The sequence below is a fragment of the Salvelinus fontinalis genome, chromosome 25, assembly GCF_029448725.1.
Source record: "Salvelinus fontinalis isolate EN_2023a chromosome 25, ASM2944872v1, whole genome shotgun sequence".
Lineage (NCBI taxonomy): Eukaryota > Metazoa > Chordata > Actinopteri > Salmoniformes > Salmonidae > Salvelinus > Salvelinus fontinalis.
Window position 1 is genome coordinate 11116758 of NC_074689.1, and position 22275 is coordinate 11139032.

Here is a 22275-nt window from a genome sequence, read left to right on the forward strand (position 1 = left end):
GACTTGTTCGAAAGGTAAAATCCTATAACGGTGCCACGTTGAAAGTCACTGAGCTCTTCAGTAAGGCTATTGTGCTATCTATGGAGAATGCATGGCTGTGTGCTCAACTTCATACACCTGTCAGCAACAGATGTGGCTGAAATAACCGATGTGGCTGAAATAACCGATTATTGGAGGACCAAAAAAAGCCGATACCGATTAAAATCGGCCAATTTTTTTAACATTTATTTGTAATAATGACAATTACAACAATACTGAATGAACACTTATTTTAACTTAATATAATACATCAATAAAATCAATTTAGCCTCAAATAAATAATGAAACATGTTCAATTTGGTTTAAATAATGCAAAAAACAAAGTGTTGGAGAAAAAAGTAAAAGTGCAATATGTGCCATGTAAGAAAGCTAACGTTTATGTTCCTTGCTCAGAACATGAGAACATATGAAAGTTGGTGGTTCCTTTTAACATGAGTCTTCAATATTCCCAGGTAGGAAGTTTTAGGTTGTAGTTATTATAGAAATTATAGGACTATTTCTCTCTATACCATTTGTATTTCATTAACCTTTGACTATTGGATGTTCTTATAGGCACTTTAGTATTGCCAGTGCAACAGTATAGCTTCCGTCCCTCTCCTCGCTCCTACCTGGGCTCGAACCAGGAACACATCGACAACAGCCACCCTCGAAGCAGCGTTACCCATGCAGAGCAAGGGGAACAACTACTCCAAGTCTCAGAGCGAGTGACGTTTGAAACGCTATTAGCGCGTACCCCGCTAACTAGCTAGCCATTTCACATTGGTTACACCAGCCTAATCTCGGGAGTTGATAGGCTTGAAGTCATAAACAGCGCAATGCTTGAAGCATTGCGAAGAGCTGCTGGCAAAACGCACGAAAGTGCTGTTTGAATGAATGCTTACGAACTTGCTGGTGCCTACCATCGCTCAGTCAGACTGCTCTAATCAATCAATCAATCAATTTTATTTTATATAGCCCTTCGTACATCAGATAATATCTCGAAGTGCTGTACAGAAACCCAGCCTAAAACCCCAAACAGCTAGAATGCAGGTGTAGAAGCTCTAACAAATCATAGACTTAATTATAACATAATAACACACAGAAATACGAGCCTTAGGTCATTAATATGGTCGAATCCGGAAACTCATCATCTCGAAAACAAAACGTTTATTCTTTCAGTGAAATACGGAACCGTTCAATATTTTATCTAACGGGTGGCATCCATAAGTCTAAATATTCCTGTTACATTGCACAACCTTCAATGTTATGTCATAATTACGTAAAATTCTGGAAAATTAGTTTGCAACGAGCCAGGAGGCCCAAACTGTTGCATATACCCTGACCCTGCGTGCAATGAACGCAAGAGAAGTGACACAATTTCATCTGGTTAATATTGCCTGCTAACCTGGATTTCTTTTAGCTAAATATGCAGGTTTAAAAAGATAAAAAGATTTCACACATTAACAAGTCCAATACAGCAAATGAAAAGGTACACATCTTGTGAATCTAGCCAACATGTCTGATTTTTAAAATGTTTTACAGCGAAAACAGCATGTATATTTATGTTAGCTCACCACCAAATACAAAAAAGCACTAACATTTTTCACAGCACAGGTAGCATGCACAAAACCAACCAAACTAACCAAGAACCAACCAAACAACTTCATCAGATGACAGTCTTATAACATGTTATTCAGTAAATCTATGTTTTGTTCGAAAAATGTGCATATTTCAGGTATAAATCATAGTTTACATTGCAGCTACAATCAGAAATTGCACCGAAAGCAGCCAGAATAATTATAGAGACCAACGTGAAATACCTAAATACTCATCATAAAACATTTCTGAAAAATACATAGTGTACAGCAAATGAAAGACAAGCATCTTGTGAATCCAGCCAATATTTCCGATTTCTTAAGTGTTTTACAGCAAAAACACAATATAGCGTTATATTAGCTTACCACAATAGCCAGAAACACAAGCCATTTACCCGCAGCAAAAGTTAGCGATCGTAACAAACCAGCAAAAGATATATAATTTTTGACTAACCTTGATAAGCTTTATCAGATGATAGTCCTATAACATCAGGTTATACAATACACTTCTTTTTTGTTCGAAAATGTGGATATTTAGAGCTGAAATACGTGGTTATACATTGTGCTAACGTAGCATCTTTTCCTAGAATGTCCGGATATTTTTAATGACACTCACCTATTATGACCAAATAACTATTCATATACTTTACTAAAAAATACATGTTGTATAGGAAATGATAGATACATTAGTTCTTAATGAAATCGCCGTGTTAGAATTCTAAAAATAACTTCATTACCACATCCAGCTTACGTTATAACGAGAGAGAGACCAAATCTGGGCGCAAAATAATTGTCAACATATTCCGACAGATATATGAAATATCATCAGAAAATGGGTCCTACTTTTGATGATCTTCCATCAGAATGTTGTACAAGGGTGTCCTTTGTCCAGAACAATCGTTGTTTGGTTTTAGAACGGCCTTCTTCCCTCTCGAATTAGCAAGCTAACTAGCCAAGTGGCGCGTAGCTCTCCATCTTCACCATACCCAGAGAACGCAAGACGCCTTAACTCCCGAAAATATTTCAATAATCTGATGAAACTATATTGACAAAACATACTTTACGATGATATGATCACATTTATCAAATAAAATCAAAGCCGGAGATATAACACGTCTACAACGATTGCTTTTCAGAAGCCATTACCGGTGACCTCTATGCGCTTCCTGGACAGAGGAATTATGGGGTCATGTCATTCCAAGAGCTCTCTTTTCACCATAGAAACACCTAGAAACCCCATTTCACGTCTCACAGCCTATGGGACATCTAGTGGAAGGCGTATGAAGTGCATGTATACTCATACATATCAAGCACATTTATAGGCAGATCCTAGAACAGAGCATTGATTTCAGATTTTTCACTTTCTGACAGGAAGTTTGCTGCAAAAGGAGTTCTGTTTTACTCACAGATATAATTCAAACGGTTTTAGAAACTAGAGAGTGTTTTCTATCCAATAGTAATAATAATATGCATATTGTACGAGCAAGAATTGAGTACGAGGCCGTTCGAAATGGGCACCTTTTACCCGGCTACTTAATACTGCCCCTGCAGCCATAAGAAGTTTTAAAAGAAATTCATGTTAGCAGGGAATATTAACTAAATATGCATGTTAAAAAATATATACTTGTGTATTGATTTTAAGAAAGGCATTCATGTTTATGGTTAGGTACACGTTGGAGCAACGACAGTCCTGTTTCGCGAATGCGCACTGCGTTGGACTAGTTAACCGTAAGGTCGCAAGATTGAATCCCCGAGCTGACAAGGTAAAAATCTGTCATTCTGCCCCTGAACAAGGCAGTTAACCCACCGTTCCTAGGCCGTCATTGAAAATAAGAATGTGTTCTTAACTGACTTGCCTAGTTAAATAAAGGTGTATGAAAATAAATAAATTAAAATACATTTTAAAAATCGGCCAAATCGGTGTCCAAAAATACCAATTTGCGATTGTTATGAAAACTTGAAAATCGGCCCTAATTAAAATCGGCCATTCCGATTAATCGGTCGACCTCTAATTCATATATATAGGGTATCATTAGCACCACATGCTATTCGTAGCTATGAAACATAACGGCTGTGGTCCAGTCAATAGAGAGATCGGAGTAGGCATATTTGTCCACATGCTGCTTCATGGAAAGCAAAATAAAAGCGATATGGTAAGGATATCACCCTGGAACACAACACAAACATGGAAGCTGACATCTTCATCGTTTTGTCTTGGGCTAAGATTTTAAATGGCTCTTCCTTAGTGGAAAGTTCCCCCTTTTCCACCCTGCCATCATAAATCCACCTCAGTGAATCACATTATAGGCCTCCCTCTCTTGGTGTGTCCTCAGAAACACTGAGTGTGCATATTCAATGTTTCTCCTCACATTTATGCCTAGGCCAACCGCCATTCATCTGACTGAATTCAGTTATTTTCTCTGTCATCATGAAATAGGAAATGCAATGTTTTAAGCGGAACATGTTTACAACATCTATATTATAATATGCTGCTCATTCTAAGCTGCGGGCTGATCTACAATTTTGTACCGATTTCCTTCATTTTAGAATCAAAAGAAGCGTGCCGTCCTCTTACATTCCACAGGCCACTTTATAATGGGCTGGGTTTTGTATTTATTTAGTTTTTTACGGTTCCTGTGTTTGGAATGGCATGGTTATTATTGGAGATTCAGCTGTCATAACGCAATTGATAAGCGTTTGTATGCCCATTTTGAATCTGTTGAATGATGGCTAATTTAACCTTGCTACAGAATTGTTAACAGAATACAGTTGAAGTCAGAAGTTTACATACACCTTAGCCAAATACATTTAAACTCAGTTTCTCACAATTCCTGGCATTTAATCCTAGTAAAAGATTCCCTGTCTTAGGTCAGTTAGGATCACCACTTCATTTTAAGAATGTGAAATGTCAGAATAATAGTAGAGAGAATGATTTATTTAAGCTTTAATTTCTTTCATCACATTCCCAGTGGGTCAGAAGTTTACATACACTCAAATAGTATTTGGTAGCATTGCCTTGAAATTGTTTAACTTGAGTCAAACGTTTTGGGTAGCCTTCCACAACCTTCCCAAAATAAGTTGGATGAATTTTGGCACATTCCTCCTTACAGAGCTGGTGTAACCGAGTCAGGTGTGTAGGCCTCCTTGACCTTTTCAGTTCTGCCCACAAATTTTCTAAAGGTTTTGGGGATGGCCACTCCAATACCTTGACTTTGTTGTCCTTTAACCATTTTGTCACAACTTTGGAAGTATGCTTGGGGTCATTGTCCATTTGGAAGACCCATTTGCAACCAAGCTTTAACTTCCTGACTAATGTCTTGAGATGTTGCTTCAATATATCCACATAATTTTCCTACCTCATGATGCCATCTATTTTGTGAAGTGCACCAGTCCCTCCTGCAGCAAAGCACCCCCACAACATGATGCTGCCAACCCCGTGCTTCACGGTTGGGATGGTGTCTTCTGCTTGCAAGCCTCCCCCTTTTTCCTCCAAACATAACAATGGTCATTATGGCCAAACAGTTCTATTTAATTTTCATCAGACCAGAGGACATTTCCCCAAAAAGTATGATCTTTGTCCCCATGTGCAGTTGCAAACCGTAGTCTGGCTTTTTTATGGCGGTTTTGGAGCAGTGGCTTCTTCCTTGCTGAGCAGCCTTTCAGGACTCGTTTTACTGTGGATATAGATACTTTTGTACATGTTTCCTCCAGCATCTTCACAAGGTCCTTTGCTGTTGTTCTGGGATTGATTTGCACTTCTCGCACCAAACTACATTCATCTCTAGGAGACAGAACGCGTCTCCTTCCTGAGCGGTATGACGGCTGCGTGGTCCCATGGTGTTTATACTTGTGCACTATTGTTTGTACAGATGAACGTGGTACCTTCAGGTGTTTGGAAATTGCTCCCAAGGATGAACCAATTTTTTTCTGAGGTTTTGGCTGATTTCTTTTGATTTTCCGATGATGTCAAGCAAAGAGGCACTGAGTTTGAAGGTAGGCCTTGAAATACATCCACAGGTACAACTCCAATTGACTCAAATTATGTCAATTAGCCTATCAGAAGCTTCTAAAGCCATGACGTCCTTTTATGGAATTTTCCAAGCTGTTTAAAGGCACAGTCAACTTAGTGTATGTAAACTTCTGACCCACTGGAAATGTGATACAGTGAATTCTAAGTGAAATAATCTGTTTGTAAATAATTGTTGGAAAAATTACTGTCATGCAATGTGTCATGCAAAAAGAAAATGTCCTAACAGATTTGCCAAAACTATAGTTTGTTAACAAGACATGTGTGGAGTGGTTGAAAAACGAGTTTTAATGACTCCAACCTAAGTGTATGTAAACTTCCGACTTCAACTGTATGTGATTCTCCATACCCGTTACAGGTTCGCTTATGGAAAGCATTGCATGGAATATTTCAATGACCTTGTTAATGGCGATACTTTCTTCATTCTCGAATCTCTGAAAAAAAGCATCTTAGAGATGTCTGTGCCCAGTTGCACGTGGTTCTACAAAAAAACAGTGAAAACTCAGAGAGATATTAATTCGACGCTTTGCACAGAGTGAGGAGTTCCCTTGCCATTTTAGCTGACGGCAGGTTAGTAACTTTTGCAACAAAATTATTTCATTGTGCCCGTCTGGTTGCACACAGACTTTTATGGTCATACAAGGTGCCACTGGTGGATTCAAAATGAGTAGCCTAACAGTTATTTACATGACCCCAGTTGCATTTTTAAACAAATAGATTTTTCTGTACGAAATCAATCACATGTAAACATAGGGTGACAGTGAGCAAAATAACCACGGACGGGAAGTTGACACTGGCTTATTAGTAAGCATAAATAAACTGTATTTCTATTTGCAGTCCTCAAATATGAATTTCAATTCAATCTAATTAAAGAGATCCAATGATCTACCACCCACAAGGCGGGTTGCCGCTCGTACAAGGGATGGGCAAAGTACTTTTTTCTCTCCAATTTCGTTGTAGCCAATTGGTAGTTACAGCCTTGTCCATACGGGAGTAGCAGCTATGGCACTCGGGAGAGGCGAAGGTCGAGAGCCGTGCCTCCTCCGAAACACGACCCAGCCAAGCCGCACTGCTTCTTGATACAATGCCCGCTTAACCCGGAAGCTAGACGAACCAATCTGTCGAAGGAAACACCGTGTCAGCGTTCACTGCGCCCGGCCCGCCACAGGAGGTGCTAGAACGCGATGGGAACAAGGAAATCTTCAGCCTGACAAACCCTTTCCTAATCCAGACGACGCTGGACCAATTGTGCGCCTCCCATGGGTCTCCCAGTCACAGCCAGCTGTGACACAGCCTGGAATCAAACCCGGGTCTGCAGTGACACCTCAAGCACTGCGATGCAGTGCCTTAGACCGCTGCGTCACCCAGGAGGCTCCTGCAAATTGTTTGAACAAACAATTGGTCCCCCAAAAATGCAGCCCTGAATTTCAAAATCCCGATGTGGCCCTCAAGCCAAAACGTTTGCCCACCCCTGCGCTAGTGCATCATTATAAAATTGCGCTAAGAAATAGCATTATACCTTCCTGAGCGGAAGTGAGAAAGTGAAATCATCACATGAGAAAGGCCATACTACAGGTGTGCATCCTATTTCTTATTTTACCTTTATTTAACCAGGTAGGCCAGTTGAAAACAAGTTCTCATTTACAACTGAGACATGGCCAAGATAAAGCAAAGCAGTGCGACAAAAACAACACAGAGTTACACATGGGATAAACAAACGTACAGTCATTAACACAATAGAAAAGTCTATGTACAGTGTGTGCAAATGTAGTAAGATTAGGGAGGTAAGCCAATAAATAGGCCATAGTGGCAAAATAACAATTACAATTTAGCATTAACACTGGAGTGATAGATGTGCAGATGATGATGTGCAAGTAGAGATACTGGGGTGCAAAAGAGCAAAAAAAAACAATATGGGGATGAGGTAGTTGGGTGGGCTATTGACAGATGGGCTGTGTACAGGTGCAGTGATCGGTAAGCTACTCTGACAGCTGATGCTTCTAGTTAGTGAGGGAGATACAAGTCTCCAGCTTCAGTGATTTTTGCAATTTGTTCCAGTCATTAGCAGCAGAGAACTGGAAAGAAAGGCGGCCAAAGGAGGTGTTGGCATTGGGGATGACCAGTGAAAAATACCTGCTGGAGCGCGTGCTACGGGTTGGCGTTGCTATGGTGACCAGTGAGCTGAGATAAGGTGGGGCTTTACCTAGCAAAGACTTATAGATGACCGAGAGCCAGTGGGTTTGGCGACGAATATGTAGCGAGGGCCAGCCAACGAGAGCATACAGGTCGCAGTGGTGGGTAGTATATAGGGCTTTAGTGACAAAACGGATGGCACTGTGATAGACTACATCCAATATGCTGAGTAGAGTGTTGTAGGCTCTTTTGTAAATGACATCGCCAAAGTAAAGGATCGGCAGGATAGTCAGTTTAACGAGGGTATGTTCGGCAGCATGAGTGAAGGAGGTTTTGTTGCGAAATAGGAAGCATATTCTAGATTTAATTTTGGATTGGAGATGCTTAATGTGAGTCTGGAAGGAGAGTTTACTGTCTAACCAGACACCTATCCATTAGTAGTTGTCCACATATTCTAGATCAGAACCGTACAGAGTAGTGATGCTAGTCGGGCGGGCGGGTGCGGGCAGCAATCGGTTGAAGAGCATGCACTTAGTTTGACTAGCATTTAAAAGCAGTTGGAGGCCATGGAAGGAGTGTTGTATGGCATTGAAGCTCATTTGGAGGTTTGTTAGCACAGTGTCCAAAGAAGGGCCAGATGTATACAGAATGGTGTCGTCTGCGTAGAGGTGGATCAGAAAATCACCAGCAGCAAGAAAGACATCATTGATATATACAGAGAAAAGAGTCGGCCCAAGAATTGAACCCTGTGGCACCCCCATAGAGACTGCCAGAGATCCGGACAACAGGCCCACCAATCTGACAAATTAAACTCTATCTGAGAAGTAGTTGTTGAACCAGGCGAGGCAGTGATTTGAGAAACCAATGCTATTGAGTCTGCCAATAAGAATGCGGTGATTGACAGTCGAAAGCCTTGGCCAGGAAATGGTCGGTGATCTGTTTGTTAACTTGGCTTTCGAAGATTTTAGAAAGGCAGGGCAGGATGGATATAGGTCTGTAACAGTTTGGATCTAGAGTGTCTCCCCCTTTGAATAGGGGGATGACCGCGGCAGCTTTCCAATCTTTAGGGATCTCTGACGATACGAAAGAGAGGTTGAACAGGCTAATTATAGGGGTTGCAACAATTGCGGCGGACAATTTTAGGAAGAGAGGGTTGATACTGTCTAGCCCAGCTGATGTGTCGGAATCCAGATTTTGCAGCTGTTTCAGAACATCAGCTGTCTGGATTTGGGTGAAGGAGAAGCAGGGGGGGGGGGGCTTGGTGCAGGTTGCTGCAGGGGGTGCGGAGCTGTTGGTCGGGGTAGGGGTAGCCAGGTGGAAAGCATGGCCGGCCGTAAAAAAAAATGCTTATTGAAATTCTTATTTGTCCTAGATTTATCGGTGGTGACAGTGTTTCCTAGCCTCAGTGCAGTGGGCAGCTGGGATGAGGTGCTCTTATTCTCCATGGACTTTACAGTGTCCCAAAACTTTTTGGAATTAGTGCTACAGGATGCACATTTCTGTTAAAAAAGCTAGCCTTTGTTTTCCTAACTGCCTGTGTATATTGGTTCCTAACTTCCCTGAAAAGTTTAATATCGCGGGGGCTATTCGATGCTAATGCAGTACGCCACAGGATGTTTTTGTGCTGGCAGTCAAGTCAGGAGTGAACCAGGGGCTGTTCTTAGTTCAATTTTTTTTGTTGAATGGGGCATGCTTATTTAAAGAGCAACCAGGCATCCTCTACTGACGTGATGAGGTCAATATCCTTCCAGGATACCCGGGCCAGGTCGATCAGAAAGGCCTGCTCGCTGAAGTATTTTAGGGAGCGTTTGACAGTGATGAGTGGTGGTTGTTTGACCGCGGACCCATTACGGACACAGGCAATGAGGCAGTGATCACTGAGATCCTGGTTGAAGACAGCAGAGGTGTATGTGGAGGGCAAGTTGGTCAGGATGAGAGTGCCCATGTTTACGGATTTAGGGTTGTACCTGGTAGGTTCCTTGATAATTTGTGTGAGATTGAGGGCATCTAGCTTAGACTGTAGAACGGCCGGGGTGTTAAGCATATCCCAGTTTAGGTCACCTAACAGTACGAACTCTGAAGATGGATGGGGGGCAATCAATTCACATATGGTGTCCAGGGCACAGCTGGGGGCTGAGGGGGGTCTATAACAAGCGGCAACAGTGAGAGACTTATTTCTGGAAAGGTGGATCTTTAAAGGTAGAAGCTTGAACTGTTTGGGCACAGACCTGGATAGCAAAACAGAACTCTGCAGCAACTCCACCCCCTTTGGCAGTTCAATCTTGATGGGAAATGATGTAGTTGGGGATGGAGATTTCAGAATTTTTGGTGGCCTTCCTATTTCCTCTTCTTACAAAACCACTCATGGCACAAGTAGTGAACGTTTCTGAACTTTGGATTTTTTTTTATTTTTTACAAATGATTCAATTTGCCTATTCAACCGTGGCACTGGGGATTAGTCTACAGGCCACTATCAGTTCCACTGTATCTCTCTGGCACCTGCACAGTTAGATGTAGCCACGCATTTACATGATTCCTATCATATTGCTTTTCCAATTGCAAATACGAATGGCAAAATAAAGCTAGTCTGTTTTCTAATGTTGGCTGATCGTGAAGGTGCCTTGGACGAAATACTGACCTATATGAGTCGTCAATAGTTACCACAATCACAAAATCACAAACCCCACCTATTTCTACAATTTATCTTCTTAAAATGTGATTTAAACCTAACATTAACCACACTGTTAACCTGTATGCCTAACCTAAAATTAAGACCAAAAGTCAACAACAAAAATTACATTATACGATATAGCCAATTTTGACTTTGTGGCTGTGGTAACTAGAGGAAACCCCTATGCATTATGACATGAGTTGATACATGACCTAGTCTACTGTAGCTAAATGCATGGCACAAAAACAATATGCACGACTTTCATGTTTGAAAATCAGTGGAAAGCACACATTCACAGCTATTTCGCACACCTAAACACACAGGTTGTACGCTGGTAGCGTGTGTTTTTCCTGATATGCAATGTTGTGAAAAGGCCAAAGAAGCCTGCTATCGCTCCCTCTGTATCCTTACTTTCCTATTGGCTGAAATTAACATCGTAATATGATTGCATAGCAAGCTCATTACCATTGTGGATTTATTTTCTATTGCCAACGGTGAAAGGTTTAAAACAAATTGTAGAGTTACTTTCAGACATCTCACCTGTATCCCCGGTTGTTTTGGAGGCTTCTTCGTTAATTTGTCAATTGCGACATATTCATTTCTTGTTGAACCGCAGATCTTCATAACTGTTTGTCTACAGCCATTTTGAGCTGTACCTCGAGCTACGGATGACGGGGGAGAGAGTAGTAAGTCGCTGCTCTTTCAATCAAAATCTTACTCAAATTTATATTGATAATAGTGAGACAAATTTAAACTGAAAACATAGTTTGATTTTATTTCGATATTTTTCATGCATTTTGTAAAGAATGGAATGTGTTGCAATCGCATAGTCCCAAACCCCCCTTTTTGAGTGAAATGGTATGTCTCTTAGAATACTGGGTAAGCTCGTCAAATGTAGCCAATCAGCGACTTTGAAATGTAAGCCTCCAAGGTGTCAATATAAACAGGATTTGACGCTTGCAAGTACAGTAGAGGTATGATTGAAAAAAATTCAGACAGTTTTTTAATCTTCAATCAGTATTTGAATTGATGATGAACAGCCCTGCAATGCTCTGTGCTCCCGGTCAAGATCTGTGCATACACAATAAATAAGTAGCCTATGCTGTCCTGTCTTAGAATTAAATGTGAGTTTCTGTAGTTGGACCGCAAACAGTTTGGGCGTCGTCATTCTTTTTCATATTTTCTATTACACAATACAGTAGGTTATATCAAATTATGAGAATCCTTATTTTGTGTTACAGTAGTAATAGTAGTAGTATAGTATATTAGTAGGCTATTTTGATGACAGTTTCCATTATAGAAGCACACCATGTTGCTTCTGCAACGTGTAGGCTATTCCGTTCCACAAACAAACAACTCCCCGATGGTGTAGAACAATATGCTGCTGCCTCCCTGGATGTATTCAAGCATGATGTTATTAATTTTGCTGGGATCAGAGTCACTTCAGGCTACACATGTCCTGTTCAGTTAACCGCTGTCACAGCCTGTAGTGTATGGTCCCTGGCAGGTGGTGTTGCTCACTGCTGTGGCGGTGTAGTGAGGCAGCGCGAGCGAGGCTTTTCACAGTCTGAGGAATCGCCTTCACACACGCATGTGCATGCATGCACACACACATTCTCTCGCTCAGTCCCACATGCAACATATAGTGTTACAGATGTTATTATCGAAAACACATATTACAGGCTGAAGCATGGTTTGCCTCCTATAGGATGTTGTTACTGTTGATGCAACACCGTTACAGGTAGTGTATAATGAATGATGTGGTGCTGTGTTGTTATATTTCATGCTGATTGTGGACCAGAGGCAGCTTATCAATATTTTACATCTCCCAAAGCAGGAAGTGAAAAATATAGGTGACTAGCTTCTAATGAAATACTGAGGAAGCATAAATGTTTCCCTCAGTCATACTGTATTATTGACCCGAGAACAGATAACTATGCACAGAGATCCTATTAAATTACTAATATGTCCTAATATGTAATTATATGTTACTATTGCCATTTGAGCAGGATCTGGCTTAGAGGTCCTGCGCCTATGAACAATAGACTTAAAACATTTGAAAGGTAAATGGCACTTTACTAGTTTTTGGGTTCAATAACTTAATCTTTGCTTCATTTTTATTTATTTATTTTTTGTAATTTAGCAGACGTTCTTATCCAGAGCGACTTACAGGAGCAATCAGGGTTAAGTGCCTTGCTCAATCTACAGATTTTTCACCTAGTCGGCTGGAGGATTTGAACCAGCGACCTTTCGATTATTGACCCAACGCTCTTAATCTGTAGGTGAAGGTAATTCTATTTACCTTCATCACTAAATAGAATTAAGAATGGGCTGGGCTGTGGCAGTAATGACACTATTGATCGGCTCACAGAAACCCTTTCAGGCTGGTAATCACAAGCAGCTTCTGTGGATGGAGGGATAGGGTGAAGGAGGAGTGAGACAGACTGATATGTGGTTTGCCCATTTAGTCAGGTAATCCTTACCCATTACGAGTCAGATACATGCCTACATAGCTGACTGATAGGGCACCATCTTACAGTGTACGTTTCTCTGCTCTTTATCTCACCACTATATCTCTCTCCAATCTGGAGCTTGTATCTCAGCCCAACTGCAGCCCCGCTACTTATACTGAATACCTGAATACAGTTTATATGCAATCAGCCATTCATGTCAATTAATTTGATCCAAAACAAGGGGTTACATTTCTTAGTCATTTCTTTTTGCAGCTTTATGGAGATAGAGGGTGATCTTGCAAAGATTCCCATGCCAATTCTCTCTTACCATAAATACAAAATAATTTAGGCTCCAGAACCATGCTCATTATGTCAGTGTAGTGAAGAGGTTTGATGTTTTGAGATGAAATGCTTTAAGATGAAATATTCATTTTTTTATATTGGTTAATTATGTATTTATGTGTCCACTGTCAAGTTGAAACTCATGCTCCAGTGAGGGATGTTTCAGGCGTATGTTTATGCCAATGTTGCGGAATACATTTCCCACTTATTATAGGATTTCTGAGGTAAACTCGTATGCAACCTTATGGAAATATTAAATGAGGAGAGTGCATAACACACCTCACTGGACACATTGTGTGAGTATAATTATTTCGCCTCTATGGCCTATATATTGCCTTGCCTCCCTACTCTTCTACATTTGCACACACTGTACATATATTTCTCTATTGTGTTATTGACTGTACGTTTGTTTATGTGTAACTCTGTGTTGTTTATGTCGCACTGCTTTGCTTTATCTTGGCCAGGTCGCAGTTGTAAATGAGAACTTGTTCTCAACTGACCTACCTGGTTAAATAAAGGTGAAATAAAAAATAAAAATATTATCCTGCACAGCATCCTCTAAGGTGAATGTTTAGGTCTTTATTGAGCACATTCTAATAGGTCATTGTTGATCGTCAAAATGTTGTCTCTTCTTTTATAATTCATCATGGAATATACTGTAATTCACTCAATTATTATTTATTTACTCTAGTATTATGGGTGGAACAAGTCATTTACTCTAGTATTATAGGTGGAACAAGTCATTTACTCTACTATTATAGGTGGAACAAGCCATTTACTCTAGTATTATGGTTGGAACAAGTCATTTACTCTAGTATTATGGGTGGAACAAGTAATTTACTCTAGTATTATGGGTGGAACAAGCCATTTACTCTAGTATTATAGGTGGAACAAGCCATTTACTCTAGTATTATGGTTGGAACAAGCCATTTACTCTAGTATTATGGGTGGAACAAGTCATTTACTCTAGTATTATGGCTGGAACAAGTCATTTACTCTAGTATTATAGGTGGAACAAGCCATTTACTCTAGTATTATAGGTGGAACAAGTCATTTACTCTAGTATTATGGTTGGAACAAGTCATTTACTCTAGTATTATGGGTGGAACAAGTCATTTACTCTAGTATTATGGTTGGAACAAGTCATTTACTCTAGTATTATGGTTGGAACAAGTCATTTACTCTGTATTATAGGTGGAACAAGTCATTTACTCTAGTATTATGGTTGGAACAAGTCATTTACTCTCGTATTATGGGTGGAACAAGTCATTTACTCTAGTATTATGGTTGGAAGAAGTCATTTACTCTCGTGTTATGAGTGGAACAAGCCATTTACTCTAGTATGGTGGGTTGAACAAGTCATTTACTCTAGAACGATGGGTGAAACAATTCATGAGATGATGGTTGAATTTTTAAGTATGCACCTGTCTTTCTGTTTTCTTTCCTTCTCCTCTCTCTCCTTTCTCTCTCTCTCATTCTCTCTTTTTGTCTCTCCGCTCCTCTCTTTCACCTCCCAATGATGAAGTCAAGGCAAGGCAAGACGCCCTATCTCAACCGCACTCTCCAGAGCTGTAAAACATTCCAGTGAAACACTTTTCTCAACTTTTATTTTCAAGGATGAGGTTGGGCTGCAAGACATTTTCAGTCAGTCGTAATGGTGTGACTTTTGGTGTATTGCTTGCTTTATTCAAACAAATTGTATTTGGCACATGCGCTGAATACAAAGGGTGTAGACTTTACTGTGAAATGTTTACTTACGAGCCCTTCCCAACGATGCAGTTAAAAAAATTACAAAACTAAAAATAGCAACACAATAGGAATAAAATGCACAAACATTTAGCTATATGCAGGGATAACAGTACCAGGATAGGGTCAATGCACACAGTCCGGGTAATCATTTATTTAACTATTTAGCAGTCTTATGGCTATTTAGCAGTTTTATGGCTTGTAGGTAGAAGCTGTCTCGGAACCTGTTGATCCGAGAGCCGATGCTCTGCCGGACAGTAGCAGAGTGAACATTCTATGGCTCGGGTGGCTCAATTCTTTGGCAATTGTTTGGGCTTTACGCTGACACCGCCTGATATAAAGGTCCTGGATGGCAGGGAACTCAGCCCCAGTGATTTACTGGGCCGTCAACACAACCCTCTGTAGCGCTTTGCGGCCAAGACAGAGAAGTTGCCATATCAAGCGGTGGTGCAGCTAGTCAAGATGCTCTCGATGGTGCAGCTGTAGAACTTTTTGAGGATCCGAGGGGAAGAGGCGCTGTCGTGTCCTCTTAACGTCTGTATGGGTGTGTGTGGACCATTTCAAATCTTTAGTGATTTGGACACCGAGGAACTTGAATCTCTCGACCCGCTTCACTGCAGCCCTGTCGATGTGGATGGTGGTGTGCTCTCCCCTTTTTTCCTATAGTCCACGACCAGCTCCTTGGTTTTACGGACGTTGATGGAGAGGCTGTTGTCCTGGCACCACACTGCCAAGTCTCTGACCTCCTCCCTGTAGGATGTCTCATCGCTGTCGGTGATCAGGCCTACCACCGTCGTGCTGTCAGCAAACTTATTGATGGTGTTGGAATTGTGCGTGGCCATGCAGTCGTGGGTGAACAGGGAGTACAGGAGGGGACTAAGCATACTTCCCTGAGGGGCCCCCATGTTGAGGGTCAGCGTGGTGGAGGTGTTGTTGCCTACCCTCACCACCTTGGGCCGGCCCATCAGGAAGTCCAGGATCCAGTTGCAGAGGAAGATGTTCAGTCCCAGGGTCCCGAGCTTGGTAATGAACTTGGAGGGGACTATGGTGTTGAACGCTCAGCTGTTGTCAATGAATCCCGGTCTCACATAGGTGTTCCTCTTTTTCAGTTGAGATAGAGAGCAGCGTGAAGTGCAATTGAGATTACGTAATCTGTCGATCTGTTTGGGCGGTATGCAAATTAGAGTGGGTCCATTGTGTCTGGGATGATGGTGTTGATGTGTGTCACGACCAGCCTTTCAAAGCCCTTCATAATTACAGATGTGAGTGCTACAGGACAATAGTAATTTAGCCTGGTTACCTTGGAGTTCTTGGGAACAGGGACAATGGTGGTCAGTTTGAAATATGCTGGGATTACAGACTGGGACAAGGAGAGATTGAAGACTAAAATGTAAACGTAAAATGTCTGTGAAGACGCCTGGATTATATGTACTCTGAGTATATCAAACATTAGAAACAACTTCCCCTCCTTGCAGTCCTTGACACAAAAAGGTGCGCCTGCTGCCTGGCACCTGCTACCATACCACGTTCAAAGGCACTTACATTTTTTGTCTTGCCCATTCACCCTCTGAATGGCACACATACCAATCCATGCCTCAGTTGTCTCAAGGCTTAAAAATCCTTATTTAACCTGTCTACTCCCCTTCATCTACACTGATTGAAGTCCAGGTCTGTGTTGATAACCCACCTTTCCTTCCTTCCTTTCACACAATTTATTACAAGCTGTGTGTGATAATTTTGGACCCTCACAAAAGTCATTTAGTGCTGTAGAAGGTTTCTGTCCCACTTTCTGTCAGCAAAGCCATGAATTATTGGGAGAGGCAGGATTAGGCACCAATTATAGAACTCATGCACTGCTGAACTTCTATTTTCCCCCCGTTTACCGTCTTTATTATGAATAATAAACGAGAATATAATTGTAACATGTTTATTTCCAGCTAGCCTTTTGACAATGTTGTGTTATTACAGTCCTTTCCTGCTCTGGAATTTAGACGGTGGCTTCTGAGTTTCTTTACCCATACTCCCCGGCAGTCCCGTAACCCTTTCAGCACCTCTCCAGTCGGTGCTTGTAAAGTTGTGGGTGGTCGGGCTCAGCCTTAGTCAGGGGTTTGGACCCTGTGGTGGACGTGTGGATTTTGAGCTGTGAAATTGCATTAAGTCGCCAGTTCTAAAGTCGTAATGGTGAGGCAGGGAGGCAAATGGCAATCCTTCCTTTAATGAAACCTAAGCTACTTTACAAAGCAGAGTAGAGGACCAAAGAAGGTCTGCTGGAGTTGGACAACTGGGACTTATAAGGGGGAAGTTGAATGGAGGGAAACTGCAGATATTCACATGCATTTATGCTTAATGTCAACTAAAATGAACAAGTACTTTATGACTAGGCAGACTACCGCCGTTATGTATTTATTTGGACAGTGAAGCTAAAACTTTTAATTTGGCTCTATACGCCAGCATTTTAAATTTGAGATCAAATGTTTTGTGTGAGGTGACAGAATGTCACCTTTTATTTGAGGGTATTTTCATACATATCTGTTTTACAGTTTAGAAATGAATGCACTTTATGTATCTAGTCCCCCCATCTACATTTCTTTACTTTACTCTAATACAACTGTGGTTTGTGACTTCTATGCTTTCCCATTGTGGCCGATTCAATTGCAGTCATTCTGTTTCGGATTTTTCAGTCACTCTGGCAACGATTTGGTAACAAAGTGACACGTTTTAATCCCTTTATAATTTATGAACAACGGTGTTATCAGTAAAAACACTACAACTAATTGGTAGATCTACCTTTTCTTTTTACTTCTGTAAACTTTCATAATCCTCCCTCCTCATGAGGGAGAGAAATTAGAAAATATCTTAAAAATATGTTTTTTATTTAACCTTTATTTAACTAGGTAAGTCAGTTAAGAACAAGTTCTTATTTTCAATGACGGCCTAGGAACAGTGGGTTAACTGCCTTGTTCAGGAGCAGAACGACAGATTTTTAACTTGGCTGCTCGGATTCGATCTTGTAACCTTTCAGTTACAAGTCCAACGCTCGAACCACTAGGCTACCTGCCGCCCCGATTAGGGAGGTAAGGCAATAAATAGGCCATAGTTGCAAAATAATTACAATTGAGCATTAACACTGGAGTGATAGATGTGCAGATTATGATGTGCAAGTGGAGATACTGGGGTGCAAAATAGCAACAAAAAAAATAACAATATGGGGATGAGGTAGTTGGATGGGCTGTGTACCGGTAAGCTGCTCTGACAGCTGATGCTTAAAGTTAGTGAGGGAGATATAAGTCTCCAGCTTCAGTGACTATTGCAATTCGTTCCAGTCATTGGCAGCAGAGAACTGGAAGGAAAGGCGGCCAAAGGAGGTGTTGGCTTTGGGGATGACCAGTGAAATATACCTGCTGGAGCGCGTGCTACGGGTGGGTGTTGCTATGGTGACTAGTGAGCTGAGATAAGGTGGGGCTTTACCTAGCAAAGACTTATAGATGACCTGGAGCCAGTGGGTTTGGCGATGAATATGTAGCGAGGGCCAGCCAACGAGAGCATACAGGTTGCAGTGGTGGGTAATATATGGGGCTTTGGTGACAAAACTGATGGCACTGTGATAGACTACATCCAATTTGCTGAGTAGAGTGTTGGAGGCTATTTTGTAAATTACATCGCCGAAGTCAAGGATCGATAGGATAGTCAGTTTTACAAGAGTATGTTTGGCAGCATGAGTGAAGGAAGCTTTGTTGCGAAATAGGAAGCCGATTCTAGATTTAATTTTGGATTGGAGATGCTTCATGTGAGTCTGGAAGGAGAGTTTACAGTCTAACCAGACACCTAGGTATTTATAGTTGTCCTCAGAACCGTCCAAAGTAGTGATGCTAGTTGGGCGGGCAGGTGCGGGCAGCAATCGGTTGAAGAGCGTGCATTTAGTTTTACTAGCATTTAAGAGCAGTTGGAGGCCACGGAATGGCATTGGGAGAGCGTATGGCATTGAAGCTCATTTGGAGGTTTGTTAACACAGTGCCCAAAGAAGGGCCAGATGTATACAGAATGGTGTCGTCTACGTAGAGGTGGATCAGAGAATCACCAGCAGCAAGAGCGACATCGTTGATATATACAGAGAAAAGAGTCGGCCCGAGAATTGAACCCTGTGGCACAATATGTGGCAAAATGTGTTAAACAGAAGGTGAATAATTTCTGCAAAACTAAATACAAACGTTGATATTAGTTGGCAGGGGCCTTTACTTCAATATTATTGTGTTTTGATGTATTTCTAATAGCTTTTAAGACTTTTTCCTAATAGATGTTTTTTAAGAAACATTTTCCATCCGTGACCAGAAATCAAAGCCGTTGCTTATTCCAAATCTTTGGGATGGAAAAGTCTTTCATTCCTCAAAAATATAGACTCATAGCTTTCATTTGACACCAACTTTGATATGCTCCTATAACTTCACAAGTTGGTACTCGTGGGTCCTTTTAGATGGTAGATCAATGTTAGATCAATGTTAAAGTATAAGGATGAACGGAGATAGAAAGGAGGGGTCTGGAAAAATATCCTTCCTTCTGCATCTAACACCTGAGTAATACTTTTTTTCTCACTACATCTCCCTTCACAGGTATTATTTCATCCCAGAGCGATTTGAAACTGTGAGAAGATGCTTCCAACAATAACACCTTGATATACTGAGCTTGACATCTTTGCAATACCTACGGGTGGCCGTTCCAGCAACAGCAACAAATGAGCAGTAAAATGCAACAAGCGCCCCAATAAACACAGTATAAATTTCAAACGGTGGTTTCCAGGGGATGGCTGTCTCTTTTGACAATCAGAACAGGGGGAATACTGGGGAAAGGTTGTCTGGGGCTCAGCGTGTGAGGCACACGTACACAGAGCGTTGTACTGAGCAGCCAAGGTAAGAATGTATCTTGGATAGTTGGGTTGACAGGCAGTACTATATTCACCCTGAAGTCAGAAGACCTCAGTCCCTCAGCTAATGACACAGTCAGTAGATTAATTTGACTGAGTTTTTGTGTTTGTTTGTTTAAGTGTGTGTAGAGGGGTGTGGGGGGGGAGGGGTCCTGGACTTGTCATGACCCTATCTGTCACATCTGGGCCTTTATCCAAAACCTTTTCCAGATTTCAAAGTCTCATCCTGCAGAGAAATAAAAATATGCATTTGAATGCTATTTGCAAATGAATAGACGGTGGTGCACTCAGATGACCAGTACTGTTTTGCAGAACTTCAGAACAATTTGTGAATGCTTCAGGGTTTCTTGTATTTTAGTTAGGCCCCGAATCTTTCCCTGACCCCTGTCCTGACTAAGATGTTTGGGGTGTGGCTCGATCTGAACAAGTGTGTCAGTCCGCTACTTCCTGGTGAGGAGAAAAATCCATAAAGCAGGGAGGAAGTGAGGTCATAACAGACAGGAAGTGAGTTCAGAATGACCAGGCGTTTAGGAGGGAAACGGACCGAGATTTACATCTAGTCCTCAAAACATTGGGCATTGTTGGTTTCGCAGGGCCTCCGTGTGTGTTGTGATCAAATGAATTGGTATTTGTCCTAGAATGTTCCTTTCCAAGAATAGGGTTTGACTTCCTGAGAGAGACTCAGAATTTCGGTCCCAGAGTATGAGAATATGAGAGAATTTCAGGCAATATGATTTGTTTATTTGTATGATTTATTGTTTATTTATGACAATCAATCTGGTAATTGATATGGTATATTGATTCAAGTCTACTTTGGTATTTTGGTACTAGTAACTATCATTGCTTATTAGTAATGGATCTTTCTGTGATCAATAACCATCTGTGCCCCACCTGGGCTATTGGGGGTGTGCAGTGCACTCTCTTTTAGTTTGTTATCTATCAGCTATCACTTCAGCTCTGAGTGTGATGTGGTGAGCTAAGTGCTGTGTTGATGCTGTTCTGTGGGGGATGTGTGTGAAGAAAGGCCTGGGCCTCACATTTAGCTGTGGTCTCCTGGGAGAGATTAGCTAGTTTAGGCTCTGGTGTCTCTCTCTCTATCTCTATCACTGCCACACTCTTGACTGCTCGATGCTGGTCTCTCTTTGTTTGGAACCAACGGATGGTTATTCTATTCTCTCTTTCTCTCACTCTTCCGCTCTCTTTTTTGCACTTTCTGTTCCTCTCTTCTTTACTCTATATTCCTCTAATCTCACTTTCTTTCCTATTTTAACCCCCATTTGTCTGTCTCTACCTAAACTGTTTCCATTTTCCTTTCAGTGTCTATATCTCCTTTACTCCCTCATATCTCTCCCCCTTTCAGTTGTCTTGGAGTGTGCCAACACTGCCCTTTTCTCTCTTTACCCCCCCTCTCTCTCGCTGTCACTCAATTTCAATTCAATTCAAAGGGCTTTATTGGCATGGGAAACATTATGTTTACATTGCCAAACCAAGTGAAATAGACAACTCAGTCAATCACCCACACAGCTGATGCTCTTAGCTGACAGCCCAGGTGGCTTGGTGGTATTCAGGCCCAGACTGGACCCCTCTCTGCAACCCACCCCCACGTCAGGCCTCCTGTCCTGCTCCAGAGCCCTCTACTACAGGACTGTCCCAAACGGCACCAGATTGTCTATATAGTGCACTACTTTTGACCAGGGCCCTGGTCAGTAGTGCACTATATAGAGAATAGGGTGCATAGCCCTCCACAAATGGTCCCCAGGCCCACCGGCAGGCTGCTAGCCAGGCTCCGGCCTCCCTCTCTGGCTGGGGCAGTTGGAGCTCCACTGCACCACAGCACCGCTGTTAGCGTTCATCTCCTAAACGATCCCAGCCCTAAGAGGATCAATACTCATTTTCAGGGAGCAGCAGGATCCCTTAATGTAGTGGAGGAGGATTGCTTCTTACCCCCACCCCCCACACATCTGTCTCTCTACAGGAGCCAGCGCATGCAGCTAGAGCTGTACTTTCATTTCTCTCACCTCCTGGGGACAGGGTTAGTTAGGTAGTTAGTTAAAGACATTGTTCTTTTGTGTTGCTGATGTCATTATTTCAGTCAATTGTGTTATGCCGTGTAGGGAGAATTTTGATTTATGGGATTACTATATCACTATCTGTATTACTAGCTACAATATTGGTTTAGGTCCTCTGTAGCAATTGTTATCAATTAAATCAATGCATTGATATTGACTTGATTGAACCATATTACTCTAGCTATAGGGTCATCTTGAAGGGTTTATGTATGGGACGGAATAACCACCAGGTTCCATCCAATTCCGCCAGTGTATGAATTTGTCCTTGTTCGAAATCCTAATGCTTATGCTGCCAGACAAAAT

The 22275-nt window shown here is 41.6% G+C and overlaps 1 protein-coding gene across 7 annotated transcripts in view; it reads right to left on the minus strand.

Moving 5' to 3' along the window:
• The window catches only part of LOC129822832 (zinc finger protein 438-like), a 99872-nt gene extending 88779 nt beyond the window's left edge, over nt 1-11093 (minus strand). For all 7 annotated transcript variants that reach the window (XR_008754538.1, XM_055881276.1, XM_055881273.1 and 4 more), the window contains exon 1: nt 10985-11093. The gene's annotated coding sequence lies outside the window, so the exon portion shown is untranslated. The remainder of the gene's footprint in view (nt 1-10984) is intronic.
• Nucleotides 11094-22275: the final 11182 nt, after the last annotated feature.